The sequence below is a fragment of the Peromyscus maniculatus genome, chromosome 18, assembly GCF_049852395.1.
Source record: "Peromyscus maniculatus bairdii isolate BWxNUB_F1_BW_parent chromosome 18, HU_Pman_BW_mat_3.1, whole genome shotgun sequence".
Lineage (NCBI taxonomy): Eukaryota > Metazoa > Chordata > Mammalia > Rodentia > Cricetidae > Peromyscus > Peromyscus maniculatus.
In genome coordinates, this window is record NC_134869.1 from 33514023 (window position 1) to 33526746 (window position 12724).

The following is a 12724-nucleotide window of genomic DNA, read 5'->3' on the forward strand; positions in this document are numbered from 1 at the left end:
GGAAGGACTAAACAGAAAAACACTGTGTTGAAAAAAAAAGTTTATGGTCCAATTATAAAATCTATATTCTTCACTTAAAGTTAGGAAATATAGCAATTTCTTGTGTTTTTAGCTACCAAGATTGTCAAATAATAATACATTGGTTTGTATTCAACAGATCAATAATATCCATATATCAGTAGCCAATATAATTTTCTCAGCTTCTCTGGATAGATTTAAATCCTATGATTGTATTTTAATGAATTAAACAAAAACATTAACATGAAGGCAATATCATCTACCATATATCAATCAAAACATAGAGATAATTCATTTAATTGGCAGTAGTAAATGTAAACTTCAAACAATGATGCAAACAAAAATTCCCAATATCCAGTTAGTTAGAAAACTTGTCATCAATACACCAAATGACTATTCAGAAAAGACTGATAATTAGAATGCAATGTAATAACCTATGGGGACATAACAGACCCTCACTATATAGTGTGTCAAATGATAACATAATGAATGAAACACATAAAAGAATTTTGTCTGTAGTATATAAAGACCTAAACACAGCCCTAAAGGAATAGGGGTATAAATTAGGCCAGCTAGTATGGAAATCAGTATGCAGATTTTTCAATAAACTAAAAGTAGAACTACCATCTGACCAAGTTACAAAACTACTGGGTATTACCCAAAGGAGCCCAAGTCGATGCATTGCAGAGATGCCTACACATTAAGGTTTTCTGCAGCGCCATTCACAATAGCTAAGCTATGGAATCAACTCCAGTGTTTAACAACAGAGAATGGATAAAGAAAATGTGTATGTATACACAAGGGGATTTTATTCAGCCATAAAGAACAAAAAAAATAGTCTCAATTGGAAATTGATGAAACAAAGTTATTGTATTAAATGAATTGTTAATATGAGAAAGATAATTATGTTTCCTTGTATTCATACGCCCTAGATTTTATATAGATACATAAAATTATGTATGCATAGACACCATTAAAATTGAAACTAAATTGTCTAAATAAGCAACAAGGACTAAGGGGAGTGGGGGGAGGGAGGAAGAGTTCTTGTGGACATGCTCAAAATATATTAGTTAATTGAATGATGGTCCCTATGGAACAGTATTTTATATAATAAATATTCATAAGAAATAAATGGGATGGCATGGAAATGCAAAAAGGAATAAATCATATATACACTGATCAAATAAGGACAAGGTAGAGTAAAAATAAGATACCATCTTTCGTTATGAAATTAACAAATGTGAAATACTTATGATAGAAGCATAATGATGCCAGTCATGATGTGAGCTGTGATATTGATTTTAATATGTTAGTCTTTCTTTTGAGAATATTTAAAAGTACTAATAGAGTTTACTTAAAGTCACAGTCTCAGAGGGCACTGCTGAAGATTTATAGATAATTGCAAAACCAGAAACAACCTAAATGCCCTATGATAGAAAACCTGTTAAGTTAATTAGGGCTTACCAGCCCAACACATTTTGACACAAATATGATAATTATGCTTACCATCAGATATTGTGAATTATGCTTACCACATTGCATTGAACCTTGAATTAAATTGAAACAGTGTATTGAAACTGGGTTTTGTTCATCAAAGTTTAAATGTTATATAGACATGAAGCTACTCAGAATAAGCAGAGAAGAGTGACTAAGAGTACAGATAGTATATTCTTAATTGGATTATCTTTGTGATAATCTAACTTTAATTATTTATATCAAATTATTACTATTCTCTCATAATCATCTCTGCTATAAAAATATACACATGTATATATACATATAGTCATATATATGTATACATACATATGTATGGGTATGTGTGTGTATATTTCTCCCTACCCTAAACCATCATTCTGACTGAAGTTAATCTATTAATTTATTTCAAAAGTGTCATATTTTTATTTGTTTTCCTTCACTGGAAATTTTGCTTCTGTCATGGTCTTAAACCAGATGTCTGCAAACTAGAATCAAGACCATTTTTGGACCACTAACTGTTTTTTTTATATATATACATTGAAGGTTCAGAGCAATTCATCCACTTCTGCATTGTATATGGGTTTTGAAAGACAAAAGTAGAAATTAACAATTATGAAAGATCATCTGGCTGATAAAGTTGAAAGTATTTTTATCTCGACCTGTATAGAAAAAATTTCTTTCTTATTCTGTTTAAGACTATATATATATATTGTCTAAATAAGCAATAAGGACTAAGGGGAGGGAGGGGAGGGAGGAAGAGTTCATGTGGACATGCTCAAAATATATTAGATAATTCAATGATGGTCCCTATGGAATAGTATTGTTTATAATAAATTATATACAAGTTATATATATATGTGATATATATATATATATATATATATATATATATATATAACTTAAGGTGATACTAAACCTCTCCCTCCCCCAGTTTAAAGATAAAGATGAATAACTGGGAGAGGGGAAATGCCTTAATTGACCTCTGTTATAAGCAGGGTGGGGGGGACCATACAAACTTCTTTCTATGTATTTCATACTGCCACCACAACACTAACATTACCTATTCAACAATTTAGAAAGCATATGATTGGAGAGGTTAATGTGGACAGTGATTCTGATCACAGTCTCTCCTGCCTATTCCTACTGCAGGGATACCTTAAAAACGATTTTTATATACTATTCCCTCCTAAAAATTCCAACACTGCTTTAATTTCAAAGACGGTCCAGCTTATGTTTCTTGGATATATTTCAGTTGTCTCTGGGGACAGCATAGTATATGTTCCTTTCTACATCATAGTGCTCTATAGGATTGCAATGCAACTACATTAATGATAATGGAATCAATTAAGAATATTGCTTTTTCTACTGGATAATTAGGATTAGTAGACAACATAGAGTGCTAAAATACTACTATTTTACAAATTGATCTGAAGATTGATGCATTCAGAGTCAGCGGCCAGCAAGCTTTTTCTAAGAGAGAAGCAAATTGGTTCCAAAATTTGTTTTTCATTTAACTTATTAATTCATCCATTTATTTTTAAGGTTGGGTCTTGCTAATATCCCAGGCTGGCCTTGAATTCATAGTGAAATTCCTGCCTTAGCCTACCAAATACTAGCATCATAGGCATGTACCACTACATCTGGCTGTTATAAGCTTTAAATTATAACATTTGGGATAATTGACAAATTGCCACAGAAGAACAAAGTTAGCAGATTCATAGTATGATACTCTAATGGTTAACACAGGACATTAGACAGTTGTCAATATTCAGAATTTTACTGTACAAACAGTGAATTTTAATCTACACCAATGCTTAAAGTCCTATTTTAGGTATCGGAGGATCCCAGGATGGAATGTCAAATGATACAGAAGAATGTAAGTGAACTATAAGTATCTGAAACAACCTTCTTGAATGGGAGTAGAAATAGGACATTTACTTAAGTAAATTTGGAATGACTGGAGTAAGACTACAAGTGAACATAGTTGAACATGAACAGTGCCCTCCAATAAAATTTTTTTCTCCTGGGACATAGGCTAACAACTCAGAAACCACTGTCCACATGCATAGGTACTGAACTGTTAAAGAAACAGAAAAGACGGTTGGGATGTATCTCCGGGTTGTAGTGGGTAGATTATTCATAAGCAAACAGTAGAGTTCAAACAACCCACATGGTAGCTAATTTGAACTGGTGGGAACAGTGATAACTTTCAGTTATCTTAACACAGATATAGGTGACTCCATATGCAATCATTTGGAGATCTATGTATAGATTATTGCACACACATCCATATCTTCTCTTTGTCAGTCAAGTGGACCCAGAATCAAAGACACTTTAGTAACAACAGGCTTCTTTGGCACTCAGAATTTAGACCCAGCAGAAGGGAAATGAGTAACTTAGAGAAGCAGGACACACAATGACTTTCGGGTATCTTGTAATTCAGAAAAAAAAAGGGAAGTCCACAATTACATGGACATGTTTTAAAAGATTCAGGTTTTACAGAAAGAAGTCCCAATAGTCAAACATGAAAACTTCAGGAGCAAAGTATACGAATAGTATTAGATTATAAATCCAATAGCATAACTCTCCCTGGGTCTATAAATAAATGGTTGGATAATTGAGAAAACAAAGAAAAATCTTCAAATAATTTATGTAGCTCCTATGCCCCTAAACTGCAGCATAGCTTCTCGGTGTCTTTTAGTCTTCTTGTGTTCCTAGATTAGAAAATTTATTCAAAATAAAAATGTGTTGTTTGCTGTTCCCAAGGCTGAATCAAGTAAATTGTCAACAGAGTCAGTGTCAAGGTAGGGGTTCTTACTTATAGATGGAACTTCTCTGTGTCCCCATGGAGAAGGGGCTGAAAAGGAGAATTCTTTCGAATCCTTCATAAAGGTATTTTATCATTCCTCCCAGGCAGGTGAGCCCTTGTGACTTAATCACCTCCCAAAGGCCCTACCTCTTACACTACCACCTGTTGATGAACACATTAACACACGCCAATACATGCATGTTGATTGACTAGAGACCCACACTCAAACACTAACAACACTCTTTGGGAAAAAAACCTGCAAATAGCAACTTCCTTACTAATGGTTTAGTTTAAAAAATGGGGGGAGGAAATAAAAAGAGTAAGCATACATAAAGGAAATTAACAAACACTACACTTCAAGCCATGTTACCAAGGCAAGTAAAGAAAGTGGAGAGAATAATGGCCTGATAGTTGCCAGATCTATATATATATGTGTGTTATATATCATGACCAAAGTGATTTAAGGCTTTAGGCAAAATTAAAATCATTATTAGTTGAGCTTAGATACAGTTGTGTAGCTTGATCTGCTTAAGGGGCCCCCTGGCAGTAGGATCAGGATCCATCCCTGGTGCATGAGTTGGCTTTTTGGAGCCCATTACCTATGATGGGACACCTTGCACAGCCTTGAGACAAGTGGAGGGACTTGGACGTGCCTCAACTGAATGTACCAGGCTCTGCTGACTCCCCATGGGAGGCCTTACCTTCTTGTAGGAGGGAATCGGGTGTGGGTTGGAGTGGGGGAGGCTGAAGAGGTGAGAAGAGGGAAGAGGGGGACCTGTGACTGGTATGTAAAATGAATAAAAAAATCCATTAATAATAATAAAAAAAGAACTAGTTAGGAACAAGCCTAAGCTAAGGCTGAACTTTCATAAAAAAAATAATAAGATGAGCTTAAAATAGACTAACACTTTGTATTAGTCAAGTGATCTCAGTATAATCTCAGGGGCTCTTTCTAATGGAAGAAAGAAGGGAGGGAGAGGTACTGGTAGAAGAGATATGCTGCTGACATTGATGGTCAAGAAAATGAGTTAAGCCCAGTGGGTATGTTCTAGGAGCTGAACAGCAAAGAGAATGGATACCATCTTAGCAGTTTTAGAAAAGAATACAGCTCTGCTGACGTCTTGATTTTGGTCCAGTGAGACCAATAAAGGGTGGTGTGTGGCTTCAAAATTGTAAGACGTTTTGCTTAAGCTGCTAAATGGGTGATGACGTGCTGTAGACAATGGATACAGGATCCATCCACTGAGAGACATTATACTGATAGCATGTATGCATCCTTGGTATTTTGTGATCAGAATGGCACCTGGCCTCTGCAGTCTCCTCCAAAACTCACCGGACTCTAGTCTAACTCTGAGGTTAAAGTCTAGCCCTGTTTCTTTCTTTTGAAATTTCTTTATCACTCTTTGATCTTTAGCCAGCTCTTCATTACTAAAGTCTTTCACGTTCGTGGTCTGACTTCAGAGCTGCTCATTTTCCTCAACTTTACCTCCACCTTGAAACTGTATCTTTCCATTTGCTTAGGACTTTCTTTTTGATCTGATTATGTTCTTGCTTTACTGTGATACTTAATTTATTTGATCTTGTATAACTCCTGTCAGAAGCAAATACTGACACTGATTGTTCAGTAATCGTAATTGAGTCTGTCATCCTGTTTTCTCTTCCATAGTTCTTGCCAGCATGACTTTGTAACCCCTCAAAGCTGCTTGAGTATCCTTTCATATGATACAGCTTGATTTCCTTTTCCATTCTGCTGCACTTAATTACATCCAAATAAGTAAGGGGGCTATGTGGAGGTCTCTTCAAAGGTGGTCTTCAAAATGTTATAGGCACTTATAATATTGGATATATTATGTGCTTGATACATCTATCATACAAAGAAAAAGACCAGATAGATATTTGGAATTACTGAGCTGCTGTATTTTTTTCCCATTTGATGCCAGGCAGGTTTTCAGTACCTTATATGAACTAAATCATTTTGGATGTACATATTGTTGTTATCATTTTCAGATGTGGAAAGATGCTGAGGGGCAAGAGGTAAGTTACACTTCTGTATTAAAGACAAGTTTGAACAGGAAACTACAAATGACTGGCTTTCTATCTGCAACATCTCAAATATAGCATCCAGTGTGTTTTCTTGCTTATCACTCCACTATAAACACAAATCTGGCTGCATTTCAATAGGACAAAGGTAGCATGGTTTGCAGGCCTAGGAGGAAACTATTCTGGTATTTTTAAATTTTAGCAAAGTTTTATACTTCATACTTTCTTTTCCCGTGAACTCAAAAAAGTCACCTACTCGTTTGTTTCAGAGTTGCAGAACTGATGTAGCAGAACATAGTCTGCCACAGCCCTGTGGAGCACACAGCTAAGACAGAGGTGACAGTGGCTTTTCTGGCAGGGGCGTTAGCTGTGGAACCCTGGCTTTCTAGTGTCTTTGATCTCTTTTGCTTGCCAATGACCTGGTGGTTAAAGTAGGATTATGAATACCTCATCGGGTCAAAGTGACAAGCCCACAGCATTCACGGGGTTGCTGAACAGCCCACATGTCACAGGCGGAAGGTCACTCGTCTTGGAATAAATTTCCTGGCATTTTGCTCTGTAGACTATTCCAAGAGAAATAGGGAGAAACCCATAAAACTACTGAAATGTGTTTAAATATGTGGAAAGTCTCTCATCCCATGTTTTCTCCCCCCTGGGGGATTGATGCCAGGGTTTGTGTAGGATGGGTAGGAGCTCATTACTGAATCACATCCTAGCCCTGAAAAATATCCTTAATGAAAGAACAGTATACATATCCATCGTGTGTGTGTATATATATATATATATATATATATATATATATATATACACATACACACATACACAACCAATGCTAAATGTGTGTATTGCACACTGACTGCCAGTGTTTTCTCTTCATCAACATCCAGCACATGCATGCTTGTAGATATGTCTCACATATTGTACAAGTTTAAAGAATAAACATTAGACTAATTGTTCTCAATAAATAAATCCCCAATTTTTTGAAGTAACATTTTCTCATTGTTTTCTTTCAAATAGTTTCTGACAACTTTTTTGTCTACCCACTCACTGACATAATTTCTTGATAAATATCTTTTAAAATACACTGTTTTATTTTCACTTGTTTTTGTACATGACATTGTCATTCATAGTCATAGTTGTTTTAATGTTTCACTAACTTCTTTCATATCATATTTAGTCTATCAAATATATTAGTTACAATCTATTAACCTTAGAAAATGTGCATCATGTAGATGACATCCTATCTTGGGAACTGCTGTTTTTTACAATATAGGTCAAGAGAATGATGCCTAGCCTGATCCCACAACTACATACCTAAAACATTTCAGCAGCACCTCATGTATTCTGCAGAGTCATTCTTGTTCATGCAATGGACCTTAAACTCAGTTTTCTAAGTTGATACATAAAGTTTATTAATATTGGCGAACTGTGGTTTTCAAACTTTGGGGTACAACAGAAATATCTTTATTAAAAATTATCTGTTAATCTCTTGAGACCTATAAAAGTTGAGATGGTTGGATTAAAACTGAAAACCACAATGGTTGACCTATACCTTTTGAACTCAAAGGTTCAGTACCCTGTTAGACATGTGTGTATGTAGTATGGGTATTATGTGTGTGTCTAAATTATCTGTGTTGTCAACAATGTTGTGCTTTATTGTCTATCATTTTCTTTATACCTTTTGGTAAGAGTGAGGTTATCAAATACTACCTGGCATATTTTTGTTTCGTTGCTTGATGTAATGGGTATTTTATTGGACTAAATCAACTGACAGGAGAGGGGCTAGTTTTGGCTCACTGTTTGATGGGGTACTCTCCATCATGATGCAGAAAGTATGGTGATATGGGCACGAGACAGCCTTTTCTGTAATCAGAAAGCAGAAACAGATGACTGCTGATACTCAGCTAGCTTTTTCCCTTTTCTCTTTTTATTCAGCTTTGGATCCCTGACTTTCAGATGTTGCTGTCCACATGTTAAATCTCGGGAAATTTCCTCAAAGACACTTTAGCAGGTTATTCCAAGTCCACTGAAGGTGATGACAAAGATTAGCCATCACACTATGAGCGCGCTCAGGAATGCTTTGCTACAGGAGAAAGCTTTTATTGTGTGAGCTTATGGAGAACACTTGGATAGTTAATCACCCAGCTCTAACACCTGGAAGGAATGTGTCTGACAAAACCAATAGGGAAAGTTCTTTATTCAAATTATTACTCTATTGCCTAAATTGATGACAACATGTAATTTTCTTTCTTGCAGCCCTCACTATAATTTGCTTCATTTAGTTCACGGAAGGGAAAGTTATATTTTTTTTTCTGCAATCACTGTATCAACTTCAGGAGGTGCTTTCCTGCGTTAAATGTTGTATAATGTCAACCGAAAGGCGTGTTCTCAAGGAGAAGAAAGTAAAAGGTTAATTTTAAGTAGGATCATCCTTCCTTGTGACCACTGTGGTGATCTTGCTCAGAACATACAGAGTACACAAAACACACTCCTCCCACACATGCCAACCCTGCCACACATCTTGCACTTTAAATGTTCCAATCCCTAAAATAGATTTCTAAAGATCAGTCTTGGAATTCAGGATTCACTGCCCAAGTTTTCTGGTAAAAAAAAAAAAAAAAAAAAAGAGTTTTTTTCTGAGCAAGAAAGCTCACTCTATTCCATCGGCACTCTTACGTTATCTTAAATTTGTTTCTTTAGTCTAAGCTCCGAGTTTCTTAAAGGAATAAGCCGAATGAATTGATATCCCATAAGGATCAAGATGATTTCTGAGTTCATGAGACTCTCATGGACAGGAACACATCATTCTCTTTGAAATCTGGCTGTATAATCTTTTGCTGAGAAGTCCATGTGTCATCTCCCCCTTTCATGATGCAGCATTGGCCTCTGCATCATCTAGTTCCTCTGCCTCATCCCTGGGTTTGCAGTTCTCTTTAGGCTCCATTCTGCATCTTGATTTTATGAGCTATGTTCAGTGCATGCCTTTCCTTCTGATAGCCATCTGCAGACTACCTCCCTCGTCAGATATTTAGGCCTACAGTTCAGGACCATTTGCCAGGAATCTTTTCTGCCATTCAGACTCTGATATAGGATAGCCCATGGAGTCCTAGGATTCTTTTAGGTGTAGTTCATTTAAATAGCTTTTGATGTATGTCTCTCCCTCCACTGCCTGACATAAGGACAGAAAGTATGTCCAATTTACCTTAGAATGTTCAGAAAAAAGGCATAGAGTTGGTTCATAATAAATGTTGAATAATGGAATTAATTGACATTTTAAAATTCTAAGTAAGATCCATGTGACAATAAGATATGTGCTGCGTGTAAAATTGGATTCATAAAGACTGAAATTGTCAAGCTACCGGGGAAGGAAAATCACATGCAGCATGATGTCAAAAAGCAAAGAACTGAACAGTTTCACTGGTAGGAAATTTTTGTTTGATGCTAAAAACATTTTTGCTTTATTGGTTTTAGAAATAATTCAATATACAAAAATATCGCTATGGTTATATAATATAGCTATTATTTACATCACTGAATGTACTGCATCCTTCAATGAGGTCAATAATATTACATATATATTTTATATTCCCAAGACAGAATTTTTATATTTTTAAATTTTGTGTTTATAAGTTTGATATTCCCAAGATGGAATATTCTTAGTTCTCAATGATCACTCAGTAAACATTTACTGAATGAGTGAATAGGAAAAAAAGAACAAGTAGTCTTTTGTTTATTTCATTTTTAATATCTGAGTGTGGAAAAAGACAGTAATCAGGACAGATAATGGACCATAATGATAATTAATAAAAATATTATACGTTAAAAACATTTTTAGATATAAAAATGAACAATTTCAATTATTTGCACTAATGTCTTCCTGGCTAAAATAAAAGAAAATGTGTGTATATATGACAGCCTTATCTCTCTGTCTCTATCCATCCATCCATCCATCCATCCATCCATCCATGCATCCATCTATTCATCCACTCATTCATTCATCTATCTATAGACATCTGTAAATATTGCTATGTTTAAACAGCATTTCTTGTATTTAGCAAGTTCTCAGTTGCTACTGATCTCTCTGCTCCAGCCCATTACCTGATGAATCATCTTGTGTCTGCTGGTTTATGTAAGATCTCCCTCCAGCAGTTAGGAAGGAACTCCCATCATCCCCTAAATGGGCTATGACTACACATATACATTGGTTTAAGAATTGTTAACACAGAGCTCCACAGATGACAGCTTCCTCATCTAGACTGTGATACTTACCTACAGTTCCCTTTGCCTGTAGTCTAACAAATTCCACCAATTTCTAAACACAGTATCACAAATTGCATCCTGTGCTTTCTCATCAAATTTCTCTGTCATTTCCTAGTCTGTGTTCCATTTTGAAATAAAAGTATAGGACCTGTAACTAAATTCTTGTTTCTAGAAGAGTGCTTAAGTAATACATCACCATTTGTTGAAAACATTGGCCATTCAGCAGGGAAATGTGTATGTGCCTATTACCAAATCCAGGCTTATTTTCCCAAGGTGTATTTTAGTTTATGCAGTTTTAGGTTTGCTAATACTATTTTGAGGATTTTTGCATTGACATTGCTGAGTAATGCCTATAATTTTCCTTTTGATTATTTCCATATGCAGTTCTGTACTAAGGTAGCTGCGACCATATGTTTCTCTAGGAAAAACTCTTTCTGTTTCTGTATTCATGAAGAGATTATAGAATGAGTTCTGGCCTTTTTCCTTGGGGTTTTATGGAATCAGTTAGTGAAATCACTTTGGCACAATACTTCAGGGGAGGTTATTAATTATAGATAAAATTTCTTCAGTCTATGCAGATCTAGCTAGATCACCTATGGTCCCTGTGAGTTATCTTGTGTTTCTTGGGTAATTAACACATTTCATACAAGTTATGACATCTGCGCACATTGGGGGCATTATTGTCCTCTAATGCTCATGAGCTCAGTAATCACCTTTGATTTCTGATCTTGGGACTTGTATCTTTCTTCCTTTTCTGTCCTTTCCTCCCTGTTCTGTCTCGTTCCCGCCCCTGTCTGTCTGTCCTGCCCCACCCTGCCCTCCTCTGTCCTTTCTTAGTTTGACCAGAGGTTTATCATTATTATCCTTTTCAAACAATTAGTTTTGGCTTCCCTGAATTCTTGCTCTGTCTGTCTGTCTGTCCATCCATCCGTATGTCTGCCCATTTACCCATCCATCCATCCATCCATCCATCCATCCATCCATCCATCCATCCACTTATCTACCAGGTATCTATCACCTATTTATTTATCTCTCATCTAAAATCTATCTTTCAATAGATTTCTACATGGATTTCTGCTCTTATTTTTCTTATTTTGATTTCTTGACTTACTTTTCTTTCTCTAGCTTTCTAAGTTTAAAATGGTGAATTAAGATTTGTCTTTTGTCTTATCCATGAAGCTGGTACTACAAAATTTCTTCAAATCTCTTTTCAATGCATTGACTCTTATAAAATGTATATTTTAAGTGTGTTTAAAACACTTTATAATATCTCAACAATTTTGGCACTGAGAAGTAATTCCAGAGAACTGAGCGTGTTAGACAGATGTTCTACCACTTTGAGATAACACCCCAGTTTCTGCCTCACTGAAGAAGGGGTTTGCTGCTACAGACCTAGTTAGAGTAGACTAGAAAGTCATTGAGGCCATCCTCCATCATAGTCAGCAGCTTTTAAAACCAATAACTAAAAGTGTAAGACTTGGATTACTGGTCAAAAGAGCTAGATCTGAGAGATTTCTTTAGTCCTAGGTAGAGAGAAGGTATTTAAACCTACTTGGAAGATACTGCTATATATCCCGAGGTATCTGGCAAAAATAAAGGGATACTGTTGTGTTCTAACAAAAAACATCCCCTCTTTTCTTCCAAGAGTCGTCTGTTCTATGATGGTCCTTTTGAGCCTGACTCACTTTCACGCTGGAGAGTGCCCAGTTTTACATGTCATAAACTCCACTCATCTATGCTTTGCCTTGTGAATCTTGTTAGATTGCTTTCCATAAAAATTACAAGGTAGGGAGCTGAAGGGAGTCCGTAGGGAGATCCCATTGTGTACTGTTACCACGTAGCTCAGGCTGGCCTCAGACTTACTAGACAGCCTATGCTAGTCTCAAATTTGCAGTGTTCCTGGGTCTGACTTTCTAGCACTGGGGTTATAGGCATGTTCAACTGTGTGTATCTTGACACTCTTTTATCATAAATAGGTTAAGATGAATATTGCCTAATTTCTAATATTAGGGATCTTTCACCTATATTTTTGCTATTGATTTCTAATATAGTCTCTTGTGGTCTGAGAATGTATTTATGTAAATTTACTATTTCAGCTTTTTTTGGACATATATGATGAAC